Genomic DNA, 21918 nt, shown 5'->3' with positions numbered 1-21918 from the left:
AAAAGTGGGGTGAGCCACACGCCTATTCTGTGCCTGTGTATTGCAGCCTTATGCTCCTTCTCCCCACTATTCAAAGTGACGCCTGAACTTGAAAAGAAGTGGAAAAGATAGCCTGTGAGGGACGGCAGCAGGGAACACATCTGCAACTCAGATAAATTGGTAGATGACCTTCAAGCTCCTGGTCTTTCTCCATCTTTCAAAGCACAGCACAGGTTCAGAGAGCCACTCCTAGGAGTTGGATATCCCCCACTGGGAGCTGCATGACATTAGGGAATAAATATGGAAAGGCTGACCGATGTCAGTTCAATGATGTTATTTCCAAACCTAAATAACCACGTGCAATCATATTTTTGAAGGCTATATGCCTTTTCTTTTTACCTCGACATTGTCTCCTGTCCTTGTCAAAGTGCCTGGCACAGGGAAATGCTTAGTAAATACTGGCTGAACAAACAGATGAATGTCTATAGTTGGAGGACAGGGAGGGAGAGGAGATTTCACTGCTTATTAGAAATTGTGTCTTAATTACCCTAAATTAATTCAAATATCAGAGTATTTAATAAATAAACATTCCTCTAACTTTTCCCTTACACTCTGACTATGGACGCTCCTTTCTTTTCAATCTATCCATTGGTGCAAATTAATTCAGATAAATGAACTCTAACCCAACTGCTAATGGATAGTGGATATTCCTTTCTAATAGCTTAAAAAGCATCCCTTTCTGAGCAAGTCAGTAGCACTTTGTCTGTCATTCGCTATCAAGGTATCCTAATGGCTTGGCAGTGCTCCGAACAATTTACTGGGTTTCTGCCACCAGTGAACAGATAAGCTGTTCTGTCAAGCATTATCTTTGACAATCTTAAATAGATACAGTCCAGAATCTGTTTCTTTGTCGAGTCTAGGCATATTCGAGTTTCAAAGACAAATGAAAGACAACCCAAAATACACAGCCTGAGCCACCCTGTTAGACTTAATAATCAGGTTTAAAAAAAAAAAAAAAAAAAAACTTGGCACTGGAAATAGACACAACATTGTAAACTGACTATAACTCAATTTAAAAAAAAAGTTAAAAAAAAAAACACTTCGTCATTATTTTTCCAACTGAAATGTATGCTGCTCTTGTTCAGTGCATTAAGAAAATGGAGACACAAAAGGGAACCAGTGTGTTAAATCATTCTCATCAGTGACAACGCTACTTTTTCCGAAGGAAATTGAGTTTCATGTATAATATATAAGGAACGTGAGCATTGCCTTAAGGGTATTCAAGAAAGGGAAGGCCTGTAGAGGATGCCAAAAAAAAAAACTGGTGACAGTCTGCCTAATATTTTCATTTTCTTGGGATAAACACAAATACCATAAAGAGTTGGTGTGGGGTTTGGGGAAGAAAGCTCAGATTTTCACTGTCTACTGGATGTTACACAGATGCTATCTCAAACACAGCATCCGCATCTAAACTGTGGGGTCATCGTGAACTCTTCTCTCCTATAGATGCTAGATTCACAACTTCTGCAGATTCTTCCCTTATAGTATCTCTTGGAATTGTCCCTCCTTGAGGACACTAGACTATCATTATTTTAATTGCCTCTTAATCAATGATCCTGTTCAGACTCTCTCCTCTCCACTCCATTTTATACAATCCAGATGGTTTATTCTTAAGAATAAAAACAATAATCACTCAACAATGGCTACTATTTGGAGGATGCCAAGTGCTTTAAGTACTTTATATAAATTATCTTACTTAATCCTTTACAATAACCTAATGAGCTAGGTACTACCATTATCCCCTTTTTGTTTGTTTGTTTTGTTTTAGACGAGAAAACTACCAGCGTATAGAGGTTAATTAATTTATCTATGTGATTGTGTCTGTTTTTGAAATTGTGAATTCTGGCAGACATTAACTTTCCTGCCTTTGCCACCACAACTTTCTACTTTCCCAAAACATATCATTTAATGTCCCCAAACATACAATTGCCAAATTCTATATCTGGAATGCCACCCCACACCACCAGTGCCCAGCACAAACACCATTGCCAGCTGAGTACACTGTCCTCTTAGGCACCTTGCTCATTTCAGCTTCCTAAGTTTTGCACACACCACTGCATTAACCAGAATGAACATTCCCTCTTTCTTCCCTTCCCTAGGTATCCAAACCCTGACCCCCCCAGGTCATGTCCTGTTTACTACCTGCTATCACAAAAATGCCTGGCCAATTCTTTTCTCATCCTTTTCCCAGCTTCTCTAGCACAAATCGTCATGTCTGTTAAGTCTCATCACTTCAAATAAGATCATGTTCTTTGCATGCAAACACTGGTCTTTTAGCTTCCTTTGTTTGCCATATAATTCCTAATAATGGTAGACACATAGGGGAGATGTTCAATAAGCATTTACTGGCGTGAAGTGAATATAAATAAGCATTGAAGCACATGATAAAGAATGTTCAGAATCTCCTTTTTATACTGCAAGATGTTCAATGACAGTTTATGGTCTGTCCATGTCGGTCTGTTTTGTTCATCCCCTAGTCACTTCTGGCTATTTATTCAATGTGTCATTTTAATAACAGTAATCATTTCTGTATTCTCATTTCTGCTATACTTTACGTTTTCAGTTTATTTCATTTAAAAAAAATAGATCACCAGGAACAAGGGATAAGCCTCAGAGCTTCAGGTCAACTTGCTTTTCAATTACCCCTTCACCTTTCAAAACCCAATTAGTAATTCTTTGATTGATAATGGGAAAAGGAAACTCTTTCCCTTCTTTGTGTCTCAATGATCTATTCATTTGGTGTTTTTCCTAAAGATTATTTTGTCGCTGTCTTACCTTTTCTTTTCTTAATTCTTAAGGCTCTCGTTGCCAACACTATTTCACTTGTCTGAGGCTGAGCTTATCAAGACTCTGACCCTATTAACCCAGCTGCGGCACACAGCATTAAGGTGCCCCATTTCTGATTCCCTGCGCTACTGACAACAGCCACTGGCCTGATATATTGTCTTTAAGATCACCTGACCCTAGCCATCCTTCACTGTAAATTAAGTGGCTAGAGTGTCAGACAATCCTTTCAGTAGCATGTTCAACCACAGTGGGAGGAGAGAGAATAGAGTAACCACAAGAAAAAGCAGAGTCTCCCAGGAGGAAAGTGGCATCAGAGCTGACAGGGAAGAGGGTAAGCAGGCTGGAGTCAAGACGGTTACTCTGGGCACTGCCAGCAAAGTGCTTTACCATTCCTGCAGACCTCAACTAAGTTCTATATATTGAGCCCACAAGCTTTATTCACTCCAATGTAGCGATGAAGATAAATGAAGCTATCTGTGTTTACCACTCCTAGTGCACCAGCCTGTCCCTGGTAAAAAAAAAAAAAAAGAAAAAAGAAAAAGAAAAAGCTAGACATGAAGATTTAAAAGCTGGCTTCGAGTTCCAGCTCTACCTTGGGCAAATCACTGAAACTCAGTTTCCTCATTGCAAAATGGAGATAATAGTGCTCATTTTGTTTTCTTCAAAGGTGGAAGAGAGATGACAAAGTGATGATAGACATAAAAAATGGTTCTAAGAAAAATTTTAAGTATTGTACCATTCAAGACATATGAGTGTGGTACTGTCATGCATCCCCCTCAAAATACAGACACGCGAACAGCTTGAGGAATCCATAGCATCCCTTTTCTCCTTGAGATATTTCCAAGGAGCTTCCCCTCTCAGCTTTTCATGGAGACAAAGTGACCTGGGAATTGTCTGATGTTTGCAGAATTCCGTCCTAATCAATCTTGATCAACAAGCTCTTGTCCCTCTATCACACCACTCTTGTCAATGACCCAATGTGACACTTCGTTTCTGTTCTGTGTGGTTCACAAACATTATATGCTTGACAAGATCTCTAAATACTAGCTGGCATTTAAAGAGAAAGTAATCCCCAAGTAGACACTTCAAGGATTAAATATAATTTCTAACATTTCAAGCTGAAATGTGATTCAGATGCTTTTCTTATAATCACCAAGAAAACACAATATGAAAAAACAGGACTGACCACACATCTTAATTAGAGAATGAGCTTCCATTTTACAGAAATTAAACTCAGGTTCTCTCTGAACAGCCAGCTTCCCTGTGTGAGAATAAACAGAACTCAATGAACAAAAATACAATTCCCTACACAAGCTTTCGGGCAAACATCTGCTGGATAAAAAGTGAAGTACACCTTTAGCTGACAAGTAGAAATTTTCCACAACAGGTAAGCCTATCTTCCTCATTTTGATCCTATACTTATGTACTTCTACTTAGCATCAAACTGTTTCTGTAAAATCAAATTACGATACTGAAAGGTCTAGCAGGACATGCCAGAATATGATAAGAAGCCTCCCATGAAAACGAAGACAAATCCACATCTCCCTAATTGGCTCTGTTGCTGTAGCTACCTTAGACTTGCTGAGTCTTGGGAGTTTTGTGAATAAACACAATCAATATCAAGTCTGCTGCAAGTGTGCTTGGTTCATTATTATGACAAACACAACAACTCTACCTTATTCATAAGAGTAAGTCAGGCTACCCTTAAATCTCTGCTATGGGTAGATGTTCTGATTCTGTGAAATCTCACCCGGGTTTTCAGTTTCGTGCAATAGATGCTACAATGGGATTCCACCCGCGAGTAGCACTAGTCGGTCAGCGACTGACTCTGTGGGCGTGTAAACGAGACTCCTTGGAGCCCCAACAGCATCACTAGGGATCAAGGAAATACACAAAGAGAGGAGACATGCAAATGTGGTCACACATTTTGCTCCCTACGGAAGAAATCCTTCAGAATTCTATGGATGGTTTTGTGAGCCACTCCCCTTTCTCCTTAAGTTTCAAACTAAAACTTACAGAAAGAAGGCAGACTCGTTAAAGCAGCCTCTCTCCTCTCCTCCACAATAGCTCTACACAGAAATGAGGTGCCAAGATCCTGGCAGATCCTCGGGATCAGCTTGAGAAGGCAAACATTTCTTATCTTGGAGAACTCCAAACACTTGAGGGTCCTACATTTTGTGCGCCCGTTCCCTTTTTCGCCAGCCAGGCTCTATATATTAGGAAGGTTCTGTCAGTGACCAGGTTCTGTCAGGTTCTGTCAGTGACCAGTGACCAGGACGCACATGCGACATCTGGACACCTCCAGGCAGCACCTCGCAATCATCTGGAGTCCAACCCTCAGGCTCTCTTTCCAATTAAGTGACCTTTCCAAGGAGCATCTTCCTGCCTCTGGGGGAACGGTCAGGGTCTGAGCAAGGAGGTTCCGTGACACCTCTGCGCTAAACACTCAACTATTTGTTTTCTGCAAAGTAGCAGAACACGTTTCGGTAGCCACCGCAGCCCCTATTCGCTCCTCGGCTGCTGGCCACTGGCTGGCGTCGGGGACACTGCAACCGATGCTTTTAAAGGATCAAATCTTAGTCTTCGGGAACTTCTCTACCACCGCTGTGAGACTGAGAGGGGAGGGAGAGAAGAAAGAAAGCCCACACAAAAGCAGCCAGCTCTGCAAGCTCCGCCAGCACAAAGGCCCGCTCGCTGGTGCGGAGCAGTGAGGCTGAGCTGGAGCGAGGAGTGCGGCCAGTCCTCCCAGGCCTGCGCGCCGCGCCCCACGCTCCCGGAGCTGCCCCCGCGCCCCCTGCGCCTGGGCTTCGCGTTCCGGCGGGGGCGCAGGGCGCACGCCTGGCGCGCCCCGGGCTGCCGCGCGCCCCGGACTGCAACGCTCACAGGGCGGCCCCGTGCCGCCAGGGGCTCCGGCTCCGTCTCTGACCCGGCGCCCGGTTGCAGCCGCGGCCGCCCGAGTGGCAGAAGCCCGACCCGTCCTCACCTGTGCGCCTTCAGCCGAGCAGCGCGCAGAAGAGAGCAGTGGCGCCCGCGTTCGGCATCCCCACGGCGGCCCCTGCAGCGGTGGCGGCTCCCTCTACTGTCTGGGACGCCAGGGGGAGGGCACTTCGCCTTGTTGCTTATTCATGAGGCCGCGACTCCGGCTAGGGATTGGACGCTAGAAATATGTGCCCGCCCAGGCTCGGCGGGCACAGAGAACCGATGCCGTCGCCCCACGCCCCTCGGCGTCCACTTCCCCTCCTCAGCTCCGGCGCTGGGGACCGAGCCGCCGGGGCGAGTCCTACCAGAGTCCGGGCTCCCGGGACCCTTTCGGAAACTCCCTGCCGTCCTGATCGTCTTCGCAGCCTGGTCTTCGGCGGAATCTCTCCCTTAGTGCCTACAGAGAAAAGACCAGGGCACCGGTTTTTCTAGAGGAGCCCGAATTTCTCTGGTCCCTGGCTGAGGCGAGGGGCGTATATCGGAAGCCGCAGAATGTTCCTTGTGAAAACCGTATGGCTTAGCAGTGCCTCTAAGTAGGACCCACAAAGTGGGTAGCCCTACACAAAGTGTTCCCTTCTCAATCACTCAGAGAAGTTGAAAGTAAGTAGTAACAGAAAGTACGGTTTATTGAGCCCTTACTGCTGCCAAGCACAAGGCTAGGTGCTTCACTCATTACCTGCTTTCAATCTACCCAATAACCCTGCAAGATATTGGTAATCCCCACTTAACAGAGGAGGAAGTTGAAGCTGAAGGCTGTGTAACTCGTCCAAAGTTTTATGGCTCCGGTGGCCACCGGCAATTCACGATCTTCATTCTTGGGTTTCTCAAGGACTCAGTTTCCTTTATCTCATACTCCTAATTTTGGAGAACAGGAGGTGTCAGGAGTTTTAAGGCCCATTCTAGAACAATCCCCAGGGCACTCTACATTTGCAATGCACTTTGTTTTTTATAGTGTGGATAAAAATATTTTTAATGTCTTTAAGTATAACATGGAAAAAACGTTACTTTTTTACTTCTATTTCTACTTTAATTATTGAAGTACTGCAATGTACTTTCCACATACGTCATCTCTTGTTACTTTCTTCTTTATAAAAGCCGTCTTAGCCCTCTGTAGTTATTTGTAAACATCATGAAGTCAGAGCAAGTTCTTGTTCACCTAACAATGCACAGCTATGAACTCTCTTACCTATACCACCTCTCTTTAAAAGATACTATGTTGAGGGCGGAGGGTGTAGCTCAAGCGGTAGAGCGCATGCTCTAATTACCTCTCCCTGCCAAAAAAAAAAAAAAAAAGATATTATGTTTGTGTTTCCAGAAGGGTAGTCAACAAATAGTTGTTGGATTGAATTGCACTGAGCCTGTAAGATCTGTTTTTGAGGTGTAATACAATATAATACGTTGCACTGTGACCAGGCCTTCTTCCTGGATTCAATGTTCACCAGATTGAAAAGCCACACACCCAGCCTGACCAAGATGTGTGTCAACATTTTATTTTTATGTAAGTTGTTTGAAATTCAGACCACATCTCATAAAAAATGTTACATAGTATGGTAAAATTCCCAGCTAGACCACAAAATTGATTCTATTTGACCCAAATGCAGTTAAATAATAGTACTAATAAAAAACCAACCTGATCAATTAGGTGGACCAAAGGACCAAGCAGAATAGAAGACAGCAGGAGAAAGGGACTCCAGCCCTGGTGCATCTAAAGCTAGCCCTGTGCACAGACTTGAAATACTGTTTCTTTGACGTCTTCCTGGCCCCCATTCTGCCATCTTCTCTAACATCTTAGTGTTTTCCTTAGAGACCCACAATACACTTAAGTCCCAGCTATAGAACTCCACTCCCCAGACTGCCTCATTCTCAAAGGTTTCCATTCTCCAAAATTACCCTTCTCCCGTAGAAGAATTCCTATTTTCCTTTTCCTCAATACAAATTATTTCAGCTTGTGGTTAAAGTGATCTTGCTGGAACTCATTTATACTAATCCTTTATCCTTCCCAAAATGGTTTGTATTGCTTTAAGCAACTCTGATTAATGCAGTTTATCTCAACAGCTGCTGTTGGTACATGGCAGTGATAGCAAGATCCACTTCTCCACCCCAGCACACACACAACTATAAATCAGGGAGAATTACACTCTAAAAGTCAAATCAGTCATAGAATACAAATTTGTGGTTGCCAAGGGGGCAAGGGGTGGGAAGGGACAGACAGGGATTTCAAACTGTAGAATAGATAAACAAGATTATACTGTGTAGCACAGGGAAATATATACAAGTTCTTGTGGTAGCTCACAGCGAAAAAAAAAGTGACAATGAACATATGTATGTTAATGTATAACTGAAAAATTGTGCTCTACACTGGAATTTGACACAACATTGTAAAATGACTATAACTCAATAAAGAATGTTAAAAAAATAAATAAAAGTCAAATCAGTAAGTCCACATGCAATGAATGTTATTAGCGTTTCATAGGTAAAGCAAGAAATCATATGTGTACATTAAGAGTTAGGCAAACCCCAAAATCCAATCAAGGAAACAAAGAAGCAAGCTCAGGAAGGCCGTTTTGGGGTTGCCAGATTTACTAAATTAAAACAGAGAATTTCCATTCAAAATTTGGGAGATACTTATGCTAAAAAATTATTTATTGTTTATCTGAAATTCAAATTTAACTGTACTTTATCTGACAACCTTTGTAGTATTAGGTCATTATCTGGTCCTGGTTGATAAAAGCCTTTGTGTCAGACAGGAATTGGTCACATGAAGAACTGGATAACCAACCCCCAAGAGCCAGGAGTGGACAATGGCCATTCAGATACCACCCGGAAGAGTGAGTCTTGGCAATACAGACTTGAGCATTATGGTGTCCTCGGTAAGGCTATCACTAAATTGGGTAGAAATGCTCCACAGTACATTAACCAATTCTCTTTATTCTGATCCCCATGTACAAAGTAGCCTATCTGACCGCTGGATTTCCCCTGTATGTTGCCCTTAAGGCATTGCTGAAATGAGTATATGCAAGCTGGATTGTGTGTCTGTAACCAAGGTAACATCACCTAGGTAAGTGCCACTTAAGGGCTCACATAAGGGCTCTTGAAAACCAGCAGGCAAGACATCCCCAGACTCTGCACCGCTGTTTCCTGAGGATTTTTTGTTGTTGTTTTAGTTTTGTTTTGTTTTTGTTTGAAATTACACCAGCGACCAGCATGTGAGGCAATCGAACAAAACGAAGTGAAAGAGGCACATGAGAAAACAACTCACTTGGAAGGCTGGATTTCCCTGGAATCTCCTCAAAACTTCTCCCTCGGCTTTCAGAAAGTTCCTGTCTTTCGGTGATTTCCCCTTCCTTTATGTTTGAACCCTTTATGTTATGTAAGATTCCTTCCTTGGATTTTGTTCTTATTGGTTCCCAAGGCACCCAACAAAGAGGTCCAGCCACGGAAGAACAGGAGTTGCCAGCGGTCATTTGCAAATGGGATATTTAAGTCTTCACTACAGAAGATTGTCTTTTCTTCCTCGTCCTCTTAAAAGTTTATGAGCAGGAGCTTTTCAGAATCTCTCAACGTTCTCTGCCCAGGTGCTCCTTGGCTCTAATTCTCTATTGAGGATTTTGTTTGCTTTTAATTTTTTAAGTTGAAATTCCTAGGAGTAGACTTCAGTGCAAAACAGTATTGCTAAGTATACTCCACTCCCTCAGGCTGTGGTGACGGCTGATGGTGGCGGTGATGATGATGTGGTAAATCATGGTAATGATGTTAGAATCAGTTGTTTAAATTCTAATTTGTTTTCACTGCATCCAAAAACCTCAAACACTTGACAGGACCTGCTTCAGTGCTAATGAGTTTAGAGTGTTACCTTGTACTAAATTATGTCTTTAGTATGCAGTTTATTAGGAAGACAAGTGGACAGAATAAATCCAATAACAAAACGATTTTCCTTAAACAAAATTTTTATACACTGTAGTTGCTTTTAACTGTCAACACAAAAGTCCATGATATTTACCGACTTTTATTATTTAACTCCCATTGTGCAAACACCCAGATGAATCCTCTTACTTCTCTGCTTTCCCCATGAAACCTACTGTAATTGTGGAGGCAGAATGTTGTATGCTTTATATTCTCTTCTTTTTAAAATCTGTTATTTTCTATATTCTCGTATTAAGTGTTAGATTGCTTTAAGCCCTGAACTTTCTGATTCAGCTCTAACAAGTGGAATTTTGTCTGTTGCCTTGAAAAACCAAGATAAAAGAGCTACTAACGCAGGTACAAAAACAAAATTTCTAACAGTATAGCCATTTAAAAAGAAACTTTTTAGATAAAGTCAAGGGTGAAAAACATTCACAAGAAAGAAATCTTGTCTCTCTCTCATCCTCCCCTTTTTTTTGCAGCCATAAATAATGTTCTTGTGAGAGTGTCTGTTAAAAAAAAAAGACTTTAAAAGATTTGAACATCAAAGGTCTAATGCCTCCTGTGGAATACACCCTTTAATCCTAAATGAATTGGTCATTGTGAATAACCCTATTCAAAATGGCATCTATAACCCTAGAAAAGATATGAATTACCTTTTACAATGTCAGACTTAAAAGAGTCTCCATCCTTGTCTTTTTTTGTAAGCCTAATGATAAATAAATCAATGACTTTAACAGATTCCTTATCTTAAATAATAAGCATGAGATATTTACTATTGACATATGCTGTGCATATCTACTGCCCATGTTGCAAAGAACGGTTGCTTACTCCTCTCTGCCCCTACCCAGGATAGAATTAAAGAAAAATGGCTTTACCAGGAACAGCAAAGCTCAGGCCCAAGGAATTGCTCTTGTTAGAGAAATTTCTTAGAGACTGGAATAGATTAGCAAAAGAGGTTAAATATCTCTTTTGTTCTAGATTTCTAAAAAAGGACGACTTTCATTCTGGCTGGGTTGGAGTTTCTGATGAAACACCATTAACTCACTCAACAAGGAAATTATGGCGATAGTTGTAGATGTGGGAAAACTACCAAATATATTGACTAGGACTAATGACATTGTTGCTTATTATTTGCCTTCCAACAAATGTTGCTTATTGGTATTAACATCACATTCAGGATACACAAGACTGTATTCAATCTGCAGCACACTGACAGCAAAAGCAGAGAACAGGACATGATCATGGATTATCAACACTATTATCATGAAGATGTTCTTGAAACTCACAATCAGAATAACAGCAACAATGTGAGCATTGGTTTACCAAGGTTTAAATATGGTGTGGACATCAGTGCCCCAACCCCCCCCCCCCAAAAAAACCACTTTCTTTCGGTACAGCACTTCATTGCCTGCTAAATTCCTTGTCCCTATACATTTTGGCTAATCCTTCTGGCCAAACTATCTTAGATGGTGGCAGAATTGAGTCCATGTTTCATAGTCATTAAGAAACAAGCAGTGCATACTTACCTGGCAGGGGAGATACCGTGATCACGAAGATGGTTTTCCCAGGGCGAGGCTTATCCATTGCACTCTGGATATGCTGACCCCTGCAATTTCCCCAAATGTGGGAAACTCGAATGCATTATTTGTGGTAGTGGGGGACTGCGTTCGCGCTTTCCCCTTAAAAAACAAAAAGAAACAAGCAGTGCATCATCTGTGGGCCATGTGGGTGATGCATTTATTTTGGCATTGAGTTTAGCTCCACAGTTAATCAATCCACAAGTGCTTTTGTTTTGTGGAAAAAATGTGGTTTAGATGAAGATATTTAAATTGAACTCAACTTTCCTCACAGATCTGAAATTCAGCTAAGAGGAAAAGGTTATACACACAAAAACATTATGAATAAAACATAGTATAAAATTTCCTCATATGCTTCTTTAACGATCTAAAAGCGGCACTGATTTTCATCATCTTTTTTCATGATACCACTACAAAGAAGAACTATCTGATAAAACCTATGTGGGAAGTCCATGTCTTGATATGGTTAGTACATGTGTTATATAACCAGTTATCTTCCCCTCTTTCCCCCCAAATTGTAAGTTCTCTGAATTAAGACAGTGTGTTTTATGTAGTCCCACATCTCCCACAACACCTACAGCAGTGCCTTGCTTTGACACAGCAGCTGTTCAAAAAGTATTTGTTGACTATTTAATTATGGCCATTAGCCTATTACTAAAATAAATATGGTAATGCTCATCACTTCACAACTATGAAGCACGAACTGTGTACTACTAACATAGAAAGGAAGTTTGACCAGTTTCAGAATGAAATATACTAATCTCATACAAATTGGGAAGATATATTCTAACATAAGTGGCTCTGAGACTCAGGATTAATTATTTTTTACATCCTATGAGAAGGGATTATTTCGGGCCTGTTTGTGACCTGTCTGAAATCAGAGAACTAAGCCAATTGATATATCAAGTCTCCTTCTTACCACAAGTCTGCAACCCTTTTAATTGGTAAAGTTCACATTCATTTAAAAAGAAGTTGCATGTGAACAAAATATACCCTGAGAAGAAGGAAGAAAAAAAGAAGAAATAGACTGCTTCAAGCTGAACCTGGAGTTCATATTCTATCCAGGCCTAAATCCCTTGTAAGAATGAGAGCATTATGTTTTGTTTTATTTATTCTTTGTCAAGACCTACAACATACAGTAGACATAAAAGATGCATTTTGCAGAATCAGTTCAAAGTAGTGGTTTACAAAAATAGCCAAAGGGAAAAAAAAATTTCCCTTCAGAATCAGTGATTGAAAATATGTCTCATACAGTGAAAATTATTTACTTTTGGACTGGTCTAAAGTGTGAGGCATCACCACAAAAGACATGAATTGAGCTCCAAAAGATTCCCAGTAAAGAGAAATGGGATGCTCACGTGGTGTTCTTTCTTTTCTCTTTTTGCTTTTAGGAGCTTTATGTAAGTGGTCTTCAGGCCCAGTGACATGTTTTGTTTTCCTTCCATTTCTCTCTTTGTAAAAGGCATTTCAAGGCACTTACCCCTGTCAGCTAATGTTCATTTTATGACATTGTTCTCAGCAGTCATCTTACGTGGAGGAGCACTTTTCACTCGGATCATATTCTGCTTGGTTCATCGAAAAAAATAAAACTTTTTTTCCCCCTGTCAGACTTTATTTTTCCAGTACATTCTGTTTCTCTGGTCTTCTTTTATTAGACCTCTACTTGCTTCCTAGAGTGCATACTGTTGCTTTTGAAATGTATTGTCCTCTCCAGGGTGTACATTGTCCCTTGTTCTGAAGATACAAGCCTGGGCGCTTTGGCTCGATCCTCTTTGACGGCAGAGTCTTGAATTCCAGTTATGCTGCTGCGTTTGAGGCAACCTCAGGGACTAGAACCAGACCCCTCAGGTGCAATGCCCTATTCGTTCAGGAGCAGCTTTACAGGCCCACTCCTCTGCCCAAGGCACAGTCTAAGCAATTGGCTTCACCTCCTCTACCTGGGAGGAGGAGATACGGCAGACAAGAAGGGCATCTTAGGCAAATGATTAAAAAAAAAAAAAAAGATGTGAGATAACTAAAAATACCAGAAAATAGAAACCTTTTCCCCATCACACAGAAAGAAATGAAGGCAAAGATGATTACCTCCCCCCTCTTCCTCCTTTTCCGTCCCTGCCTTCAGGCCCAGGAGGTAGACTTCTGACTGAAGAAGTGAGGGATGAGGCATCTGAGTTAGGGGCTAGGCAGGGGAGTGTTAGGTTCTTGCTTTCCTTCTTCTGGCCTTCCTTAGGACCAAACTTGGGGGCAGACACACTGATGAGATGCAGTTTGAGACTGGGGGAGAGATGGCTGAGAGGGCCCCTTTCTTTGGGAAAGCTCAGTGCATTTGGGCCAGTGTGGAGTTTTGCTTTATACACACCGGGACAGTCACGTTGGTTGTTAAGACAATGAAGCACTTCCTTATCAGTTGGTGAAAAGCCATCATCCCAAGCTGTCACTCCTGTACCAGCCTCAGCACCTCCACCAACTTTCCACCATCCCAAAATAAATGGTGGGGGGCAGGTAATGCCTGGCACAGTTGGGGATCATGTCTGATTGGTTAGTGTAGCACTCACGCCATTCAAAGCATTTTCAATAGCTTCCCTATTTGAAGCAGAACAGTGACATCCTTAAAGAGGGAATATGAAAGAAAGACCTTCCCCTCCACATAAACCATTTTCAGATTAGATAGTCCACAAGCAGCATCTTTGTTACAAAGTGGCTCTCCCTAATGGGGGATGCTGGCTCTGCCGTCAAGCCTGTGCCTTGTAGAAAGACGTAGAGCTTGCCTGGAGATTCCTAGCCTTCTAGGATAAAACAGCAACAAGCATTCTAGAATCTAAGTAGAAGTACTGCTTAGGAACCAGGAGTGTGCATTTAGCTTCAAAAGAGGATAATAATAGATTTGATAACCTAGGACTGTTGGATGAAGTGAAATAATGTGGAAAGCACTTAGCACAGTGTTCTTAACACCCATTACATGTTCAATAAACACCATTATTTGAAACAGAGTTCAGACCCCGTTGATGAGGTATGGATTTCTTGGTATAAAAGGAGGTATTTCCTGAGTTGATGGCTAATATTTTTTTTTCTTTTGAGGAATTTCTGAGAACAGAAGTGAATCTATTGATATCCTCCTATTTAAATTTCAAGAATTTTCTGGGGATAGATTTTAGAGTAATAGTTCTGATATAATTCTGTAGCATTTTCTTGGAATTTCACCAAGTTTAATCAATACATTTCTCAAATTTAACTAAGGACTTTGGACAATGTCCACCAGGGACTTCCCATTAACACTAATTTTTTCCCCAAACAGAAATATTCTTAAATAAGCAGAAAACATTTTTATATTTGCTGGGATTATGCTATTATTTTAAATGATTTAGCATTTTTTGAAAATGCACTTAACTGGAATCAATTACATCGCTTACGTAGCTGAAAATAGGTTGGAACTATAATAGTATCTGGCCTATTACAGACATTCAATATATTTATCTTATTTATGGATCTCAAAGCACTTTAGAGTTATAAAAGGTGTATTTCTGCTCTAGTTTCCTTCTTTACCAAATGAGACACTAAAAGTGCAAGAGGTTGCCCAACGCCAGGGGAAAGCCATGCAGGAACACATACCTCTGGGTCTGCAGTCCGGGGCTCTTCCTCTCCTACATAGGCTGTCTTCAGTGGCATGGTCCTGTTTCAAAGTGAGAGATTTAATGGCTTAATCAAAGATTTAGCGTTACAAGAAAGTGAAACATCATCATCTGCTGTGACCCGTCTGTGCCTGGTCTCGTTTCTTTCATCTGACTTGAACCCTTGCCTCATCTTTCTTCTTTGACTGACTAAGGATGCCTTACTCTTCTTCAGGACTCGCCTTGAGCATCGCCTCCAGGAAACCATCCCTGATAACCAAGCTGGGCTGAGTGCCCTTCCTCAAGCCCCCATCACCCCTGGGCACACCTCTGCCATAGCACTCAGATTCAGAATAGCTACTTCTCAGGCACCCAGTCTCTACATAGGTGCTGTGCGAAGCCTGCTTCCTGCATCCCATTCAAGCCTCTATCATGTTCCAGCTTGAAGCCTCTCGTTACATTGCATCATCCCCCTATCCATACTCCCCCTCAGTTGGTACCACTCCCCAACTTGTATCTGTCTCAGCTGTTATCTTCCCAGCCTATATCCTCCCCAACCTACATCCCCTCAATGTATCCCCCTGCCAACAGTATCACTCCCCAACTAGCAGTCACCCCAGCCTGTATCCCTCCCAGCTTGTGTCCCTGCTCCACCTGAATGTGCCCTAGCTGGCATCTCTCCCCAGCAGACTGTATCTTCCCACCATATCCCCCCAGCCTGTATCCCCCTGTGAAAGGAAGAATTCTACAACAGCTCCAAAGATTCCTGGCCCTTGATATGCACACACCTTCTCCCAGTTATTCAAACTCTAATATAGGTGCTGTGAAGGGATTTTGCAGATATAATTAAGGTCCCAAATTTGTTGACTTTAAAATAGAGAGACTATATGGGTATGCCTGATCTAATCACAGGAGCCCTTTAAATGGAGGTCCAGAGGTTAGAGACAGAAGTCAGGGAGCTGTGAAGCAGGAGAGGGCAATAGGGAGGGATGTCATGGCGAGGACCTACGAGTGCCCTCTAGTTGCTGAGAGTGGCCTCTGCCAGCAGCCAGCAAGAATATGGGGGGACCTCTGTTCTTCAACCACAAGGAACTGAATTCTTCCAACAACCATGTAAGCTTGAAAGAAGACCTTGAGCTCCAGAAAGGAACACAGCCTGCCTTGATTCTAACCTGTGATATGCTGAGTGGAGAACTCAGCCATACTGTGACTGCACATCAAATAAATGAGTGTTGTTTTAAGCCACTAAATTTGTGATAACTTGTTACACAGCAGTAGAAAAGTAAAAGGCCACCACCTACCCATCCCATATCTCCCCAGTGTGGATCTCCTCAGTCTATAGCCTCCAGCCCGAGTCTCCCCAGGATGTATCTCCCCAGATTGAATCATTCTTCAGCCTGTTTTGCTCGCCTCCAGCATGGATGCCCCTGGCCTGTCTTCCTCCCATCTTGTCCCATCCATCAGCTGAATGCTCCCCATCCATATACACACAGCCTGTCATATGCAATGCCCCCATCAACACAGTCACACACACACACACACACACACACACACATCACTAACACCAGCACCAACTCCCACGCACAGCAAAGCACCCTAGGTGATTCAGCCCAAGGAACAACCAGTCAAATTCACAGTTCTCATGACCAGATGGAAATTTTGTCTCCTTTCCAAGACCAGTGAGCAGGGCTGGGCATCCTAAAAGGAAACTATAGTCTTTTCTCCTTTGCTCTCTTGAGCCTCAAGGCAATTGTGAGCAGCCAGTTAGCCCTACTTCCTTAGCTCTGGGCCCTGCACGAGTTTCCCCAGCATTCAGGGGACCCCTCCAGCTGGCTAAAGGCATTCCCTTTCCAAAGGAAATGCACTGGACCTCAAACCCACTGGCCAAAATCCTTTCATCTCTCCTCACTAAGGGTCTGAAAATCTCTTTCTTCCAGGAGTATTTCTGACGTCCCTTCTCTCCCCACATTTCCCACCTCTATTTGAGGACCACCCATTGTTTCCTCTCCTTCTGGACTTTTTTCCCGTTTGTGCTATCCCAGCACTTACATTTGCAGGATGGTGCTTTTCTCAGTCATACGTTCCTCCGTAATACATCCTTGTACCCAAACTCTCTCTGACATGGTGGGAACTAGTGGTGTAAGTGGCTAATATCCACCTTCAAAAAGCAAATATTAAGTGAAGAGGATGGAATATCAGAATAAAAGGATAAATACATTTTTTTTGGCTTTTGTATTTTGGAGAGGAGGTAATTAGGGTTTTTTTTTTTTTAATGGAGGTACTGGGGATTGAACCCAGGACCTCGTGCATATTAAGCATGCACTCTACCACTGAGCTATACCCTCTTCCCACAAAGGAGAAATACTTTTATTTATAATAATACTATGAGGCACAGTTATGACCCTTATTTCACATATTCAGAAACTGAGGCTCAGAAAGGTTAAGTTGTCAAAGGTCACACAGCAAGCAAGCAGTAGAGCTGGGACACCAGCTTAGGCAGTCTGGCTCCAGACTCCATCTTCTTGCCTGCTCCATTGAACATTTACTAAGCATCAGTATCATTGTGCTAAGTAGAGTGTGTGCATGATTTATGTGACAAAGGAGAAGGAGCAAAAGCAGAGAGAAATTTTCCACAGAGAAAGTGGGGCTTGAAGTAGCATGACAGGCAAATTAGGTCTCAGGGTTACAAGGGTGGGGTGTTCAAGTCAGGCGAATGGGATAAACTAGGCATAAGAGGAGAACATGCATGTTCTGGTACCATAATTTGCACAGAGGAGTCATGGGAAATAAAGCTGGAGAAAGAATGGAGACAGGATTGCTGCTGCCTTGGATGCCAAGGCAAGGAATTTGGCCTTAGTTGTAAGGCAAAAAGGGAAAGATTTTGAGCAAGTGATTGTTGAGACAGGAGGGGCAGCTGAAGATGGTGACTGACTGGGCTTGGGAGATAAAAAGAAGAACTAAAAAATTGTTCCAAGGTTTAGTGCTTGGGTGTCTAGAATAAATTTAGTTTTAATAATAAAAACTGATTAAATTTGGAACTGAAAGTTGCCTTCTTATAATAGTAACCTATATGATTGGCCTTTAAATTCTGCTGGGATGGAATCACATTTGCCCTCTCCATAAAGCAATCCAGGAAAAGTTTGTATAGGACCAGACAAGTAGGAAGAGTTAACAGGACCATCTGAATCTTGTAGGTGCTCTTTTCCTTATAGAAAAACTCAAAAAGTTCAGCTATGCTATGGGCATTTTGGCAATGAGCCAGTTGCCTTCTAGGGTAGTACCACCCTAAATAGAACTGTAAGCAGCTTTTGGCAGGAAAGCGCTCTTTGTAGGAAACAGTTCTCTGCAGGAGGTCCCTTTTGTCTTGTCACTAACCTTAAACCAGGCACTCCCATGCTCTTCTCATCTCCAGCCCTTTCAAATCTTTTGCTCATCGGATACCTTTGCCTAACATGTTGGTTCTTTCCATAGATCTGAGACAAGAGGGAAGGGGACAGGGCATAATCATTAAAAGAATGACACAGTAGTTAGCACCAAGATGGTGGATGATTCAACTCCCAGTAAACCTTGAGCTGCGTTGAAATACAACAGCGTTCTAAATGGCACTCCCACAAGTGCCAGGACAATTTTAAGGCTGACCACGAAAGGTCAAAGGGTGGGTAATGGCCCAGTTCCTGAGAATCCCACACCATTCACCAAAGTAGACGGAATAATCCTCCCACTCATTAGCACATGAAGTTACAAAGCCCATAAAAACTAGCAACACCGTGCCTCATGGCTGCGCTCCCTTCTGAGTGACATGACCCACACTCTTGTATGTGTGTATGTACCTTTACTTTAAATGGAGCACCCAACCCCCACACCTAGTGGCCTTTCTCTTGCACTCTGACTATGGAGTATGTATCTATCTGAATAAATCTGCCTTTACTCAACTGTGGTTCACTCTGGAATTCTTTCCTGCATACGCCAAGGACCCACACTTGGCAGGGCACATCTCAACCGAGGCTTGGGACATGGTCATCCTCTTGTCCTACATTTTTTTTTTCCTGTATCAGATCAAAGAAGTAGAAATGAAGACTAAGTAATCGACAGATGACCAGATCTCTTTCCTAGCTTCTCCTTCAGTAATCTCACAAACCGTGTGAACAAGATGGCATCTAAAGAAAAATAAAAGTCGACAAGCCTGCGTGCAGTTGGGGTGATGGTGACAACTCTGACCCCCTATCTCAGTGATTATCTGAGATTACTTCCCTTTAAAAACTTTCATGGCTGAGCAGAATCTTCAGATTTGTTTTGGGGGGGACATGAGTCCACTTTCTCCCCAGATTGCCAGCATTCTGATTAAAAGCAACTTTCCTTTCTACCAACAGCTACCTCTCGGTATTGATTTTCGAGCAGTGAGCAGCCAGACCTGAGTTCAGTAACAGGATGACTGAGGTATTCAACTCTAGGGGTTCCTTTTTTGTTCAATATGTATATCCAGCAGGTGAGTAGTAGCTCTGTTGACCATGAGACCACAGCAGATCTAATTTGCTGAGGGTATGGAAAATACTGCTGGTCAACAGTTACAGATTGCAGACCATCACTATATACTCTCCAGCTGTTTTTAGATACTTCATTATTTTTAGGAATTTAGTTGCTATGAATATACAATCTAAAAGACATACTTCATGTACAGAGTGAGTTAGCAATAAACAAGAATGGAAAGAACATGAGAAAAGATACTTCATGCCAGCACTGGAACCCACTGCGACTACTCAGCAAATCAGGAGAGGTGCTGCGTGTGTTCCAACACTGCTTGGCATGGGAGAGTGAACTGAGAGGAGAGGGAGCAGGGGAGACCGATATGTGCCATACCACTGCCCCAGCACACACAGGATAGTCCAGACCTGCACGGTAAAGCCGAAAAGCCGAAACTCCAGGGCTCAGTTCAGTCCTAGTCTTCCCATCTGCCCGCTGCCCATTCTGTGGACAAGTCACCGTGCTTCTCTGTGTCATAGTTTTGCTCCCCTCAAAAGTTAAAATACTGTGTTACATTAAATGCCATCTGCAAAGTACCTCCTAGCACAGCACCCAAAACTTTGAAGAGGGTTGAAACTGTTAGTTCTTTTTCTCTTCCCCTCAGTGGGCAGCAGGAAGCAGTGGAGGTAACAGGGTTTTCCACCAGGCAAATGGGCCGGACCCAGGACCAGGGAATCAAAGAGAAGGCAAGTCCTGGAGCAGAAGGCTGGGACTGGGTGCCAGTATGTTGGGGACATGCCTCCACGCTGGCCTGCAGCTTGCTGGGATAGACCTGCAGGATGAGGTGCTCATGGGACAGTGGATGGAGTCAGAAGTGGGTCTCAGGCAAGGCACTAAACACCTGGAGATCACACGGAAAAGGAAGGGAATTTAAACAGCAAGCATGTGTCTGGAGGGAGGGGATGGGAATGAGGAGGGATTGAGGAATAGAGTGCGGCTTACTTGTTGAAGGCAAGTGCTTTCCAATTTAAAAAAACAAAAAACCTGAGCCAAGATAGGAAAATCTTTGTCCTGATATCAAGATACAGGGACAATCTCCCCTGAGAAAACTGGCGTGAAAAGGACGGAGGTTTGGTGACAAAACAAAGACCCAATTTTCAAAACTGGGATAGAAAATGGGAGCAAGGTTGGAGCTGGATGACAAGATCAGATCAGGAGGAACAGCTGGGACCCGGTGCTGAGTCACCGTGACCTGGTGCAGAAGTCAGTGGAAGACACACCCTCCGATTGGTCCTCAGACTTGGGGGTGCAGAAGGATGTCCAGAGCCCTTGCTGTGAGCCAGGAGAGATTGCAAGAGCAGGAATCTGAGCTTGGTACCAAAACGGCAAAGATTCAATGGAATCTTGCAGTCAGGCCTCTCCAGGCACCAGCAGAAGCTACATTCTCTTCACTGATTTTGCCTCATACTCACCTGGGGGGAGCCTGTTAAAAATGCTAGTGTTCAGCTCACCTCAGACTTAATGAATTAGAATCTTTATGGGTAGGGAAAAATCAACAAGATCTGGTGAATCTGATGCAGACTAAAATTGGAAACCCAGAGGTTTAGATTTGAAACTTTAGACACTCTTCCTTATCTTGATTCAAAATTTATGCATTTATGTCTCTCTACTCACTGTGTCTAGAAAATAACTAGCTTCTAATAACGATATGCAGCTCAGACTCTGAGGCAGGTTCAAGTAGGTTCTTTTCTGGTATGGTAAAATACATACTATATGAAACATGCCATTTGACCCTTTTTTAAGTGTGAAATTCAACAGCATCAATTATCCTGCACAATCCTCACCACTATGTATTTTCTTTTTTATCACTCCTAACAGAAACTCTGTACCCACTAAGCAATGACTCCCCTTTTTCCCCTCTCCCTGGCTCAGCTCTGGTAACCTCTAATCCACTTTCTGCCTCTACAATGTTGCCTATTCTAATTATGTGACCTAAGAGGAATCCCACAGTATTTGTGTATTCCTTCCTTCACTTGGCATAATGTTTTCAAGGTTCATTCGTGTTATAACTTCACGTGTATCAGAACTTCATTTCTTCCTATGGCTAAATAATATTCTGTCGTGTGTATGTATATACCACATTTTGTTTATCCATTCATCTGTTGATAGACACGTGGGTTATTTCCACCTTGTGGCTATTGTGAATGATGCTGCAGTGAACACTGGCATGTAAGTATTTGTTTGAGTCACTCTTTTCAGTAGTTTTGATACACACTAAGGAGTGTAATTTCTGGGTTATATGGTACTTCTGTGTTTAACTTTTTAAGGAACTGTCAAACTGTTTTCCACGGAGGCTGCACCATTTTACACTCCCACCAGTAATGTACTATGGTTCCAGTTTCTTCACATCCTCAACATTTGTTTTCAATTTTTAAAATCATAACCATCATAGTAGATGTGAAGTTGTATCTCGCTGTAGATTTTATTTGCATTTCCTTAGTGACTAATGATAATGACATCTTTTAATGTGCTTACTGGCCATTTGTGTACTTTCTCAGGGGAAA

The 21918-nt window shown here is 42.5% G+C and overlaps 1 protein-coding gene, 1 long non-coding RNA gene and 2 other non-coding genes across 5 annotated transcripts in view; 1 reads left to right on the top strand and 3 right to left on the bottom strand.

Moving 5' to 3' along the window:
- ARMH4 (armadillo like helical domain containing 4) overlaps positions 1-5940 on the bottom strand; it is a 116866-nt gene extending 110926 nt beyond the window's left edge. For both annotated transcript variants that reach the window (XM_074365466.1, XM_074365467.1), the window contains exon 1: positions 5810-5940. The gene's annotated coding sequence lies outside the window, so the exon portion shown is untranslated. The remainder of the gene's footprint in view (positions 1-5809) is intronic.
- A 5289-nt stretch (positions 5941-11229) lies between these two features.
- Positions 11230-11393, top strand: LOC123618890 (U1 spliceosomal RNA). Its single transcript, XR_006727393.1, has one exon. It is a non-coding gene; the product is annotated as a U1 spliceosomal RNA (small nuclear RNA).
- A 3423-nt stretch (positions 11394-14816) lies between these two features.
- Positions 14817-19152, bottom strand: LOC141577806 (uncharacterized). The gene is made up of 3 exons (XR_012507275.1): positions 18269-19152; positions 16943-17051; positions 14817-14955 (listed from the first exon to the last, which is right to left on the bottom strand). It is a non-coding gene; the product is annotated as an uncharacterized LOC141577806 (long non-coding RNA).
- On the bottom strand, positions 17167-17238 carry TRNAI-AAU (transfer RNA isoleucine (anticodon AAU)). The gene has a single exon. It is a non-coding gene; the product is annotated as a tRNA-Ile (tRNA).
- Positions 19153-21918: the final 2766 nt, after the last annotated feature.

Source organism: Camelus bactrianus, chromosome 6 (genome assembly GCF_048773025.1).
Source record: "Camelus bactrianus isolate YW-2024 breed Bactrian camel chromosome 6, ASM4877302v1, whole genome shotgun sequence".
In the NCBI taxonomy this organism is placed as follows: Eukaryota; Metazoa; Chordata; class Mammalia; order Artiodactyla; family Camelidae; genus Camelus; species Camelus bactrianus.
Note: the sequence above shows the minus strand (reverse complement) of the source record. Positions and strands in the feature narration are given on the sequence as shown.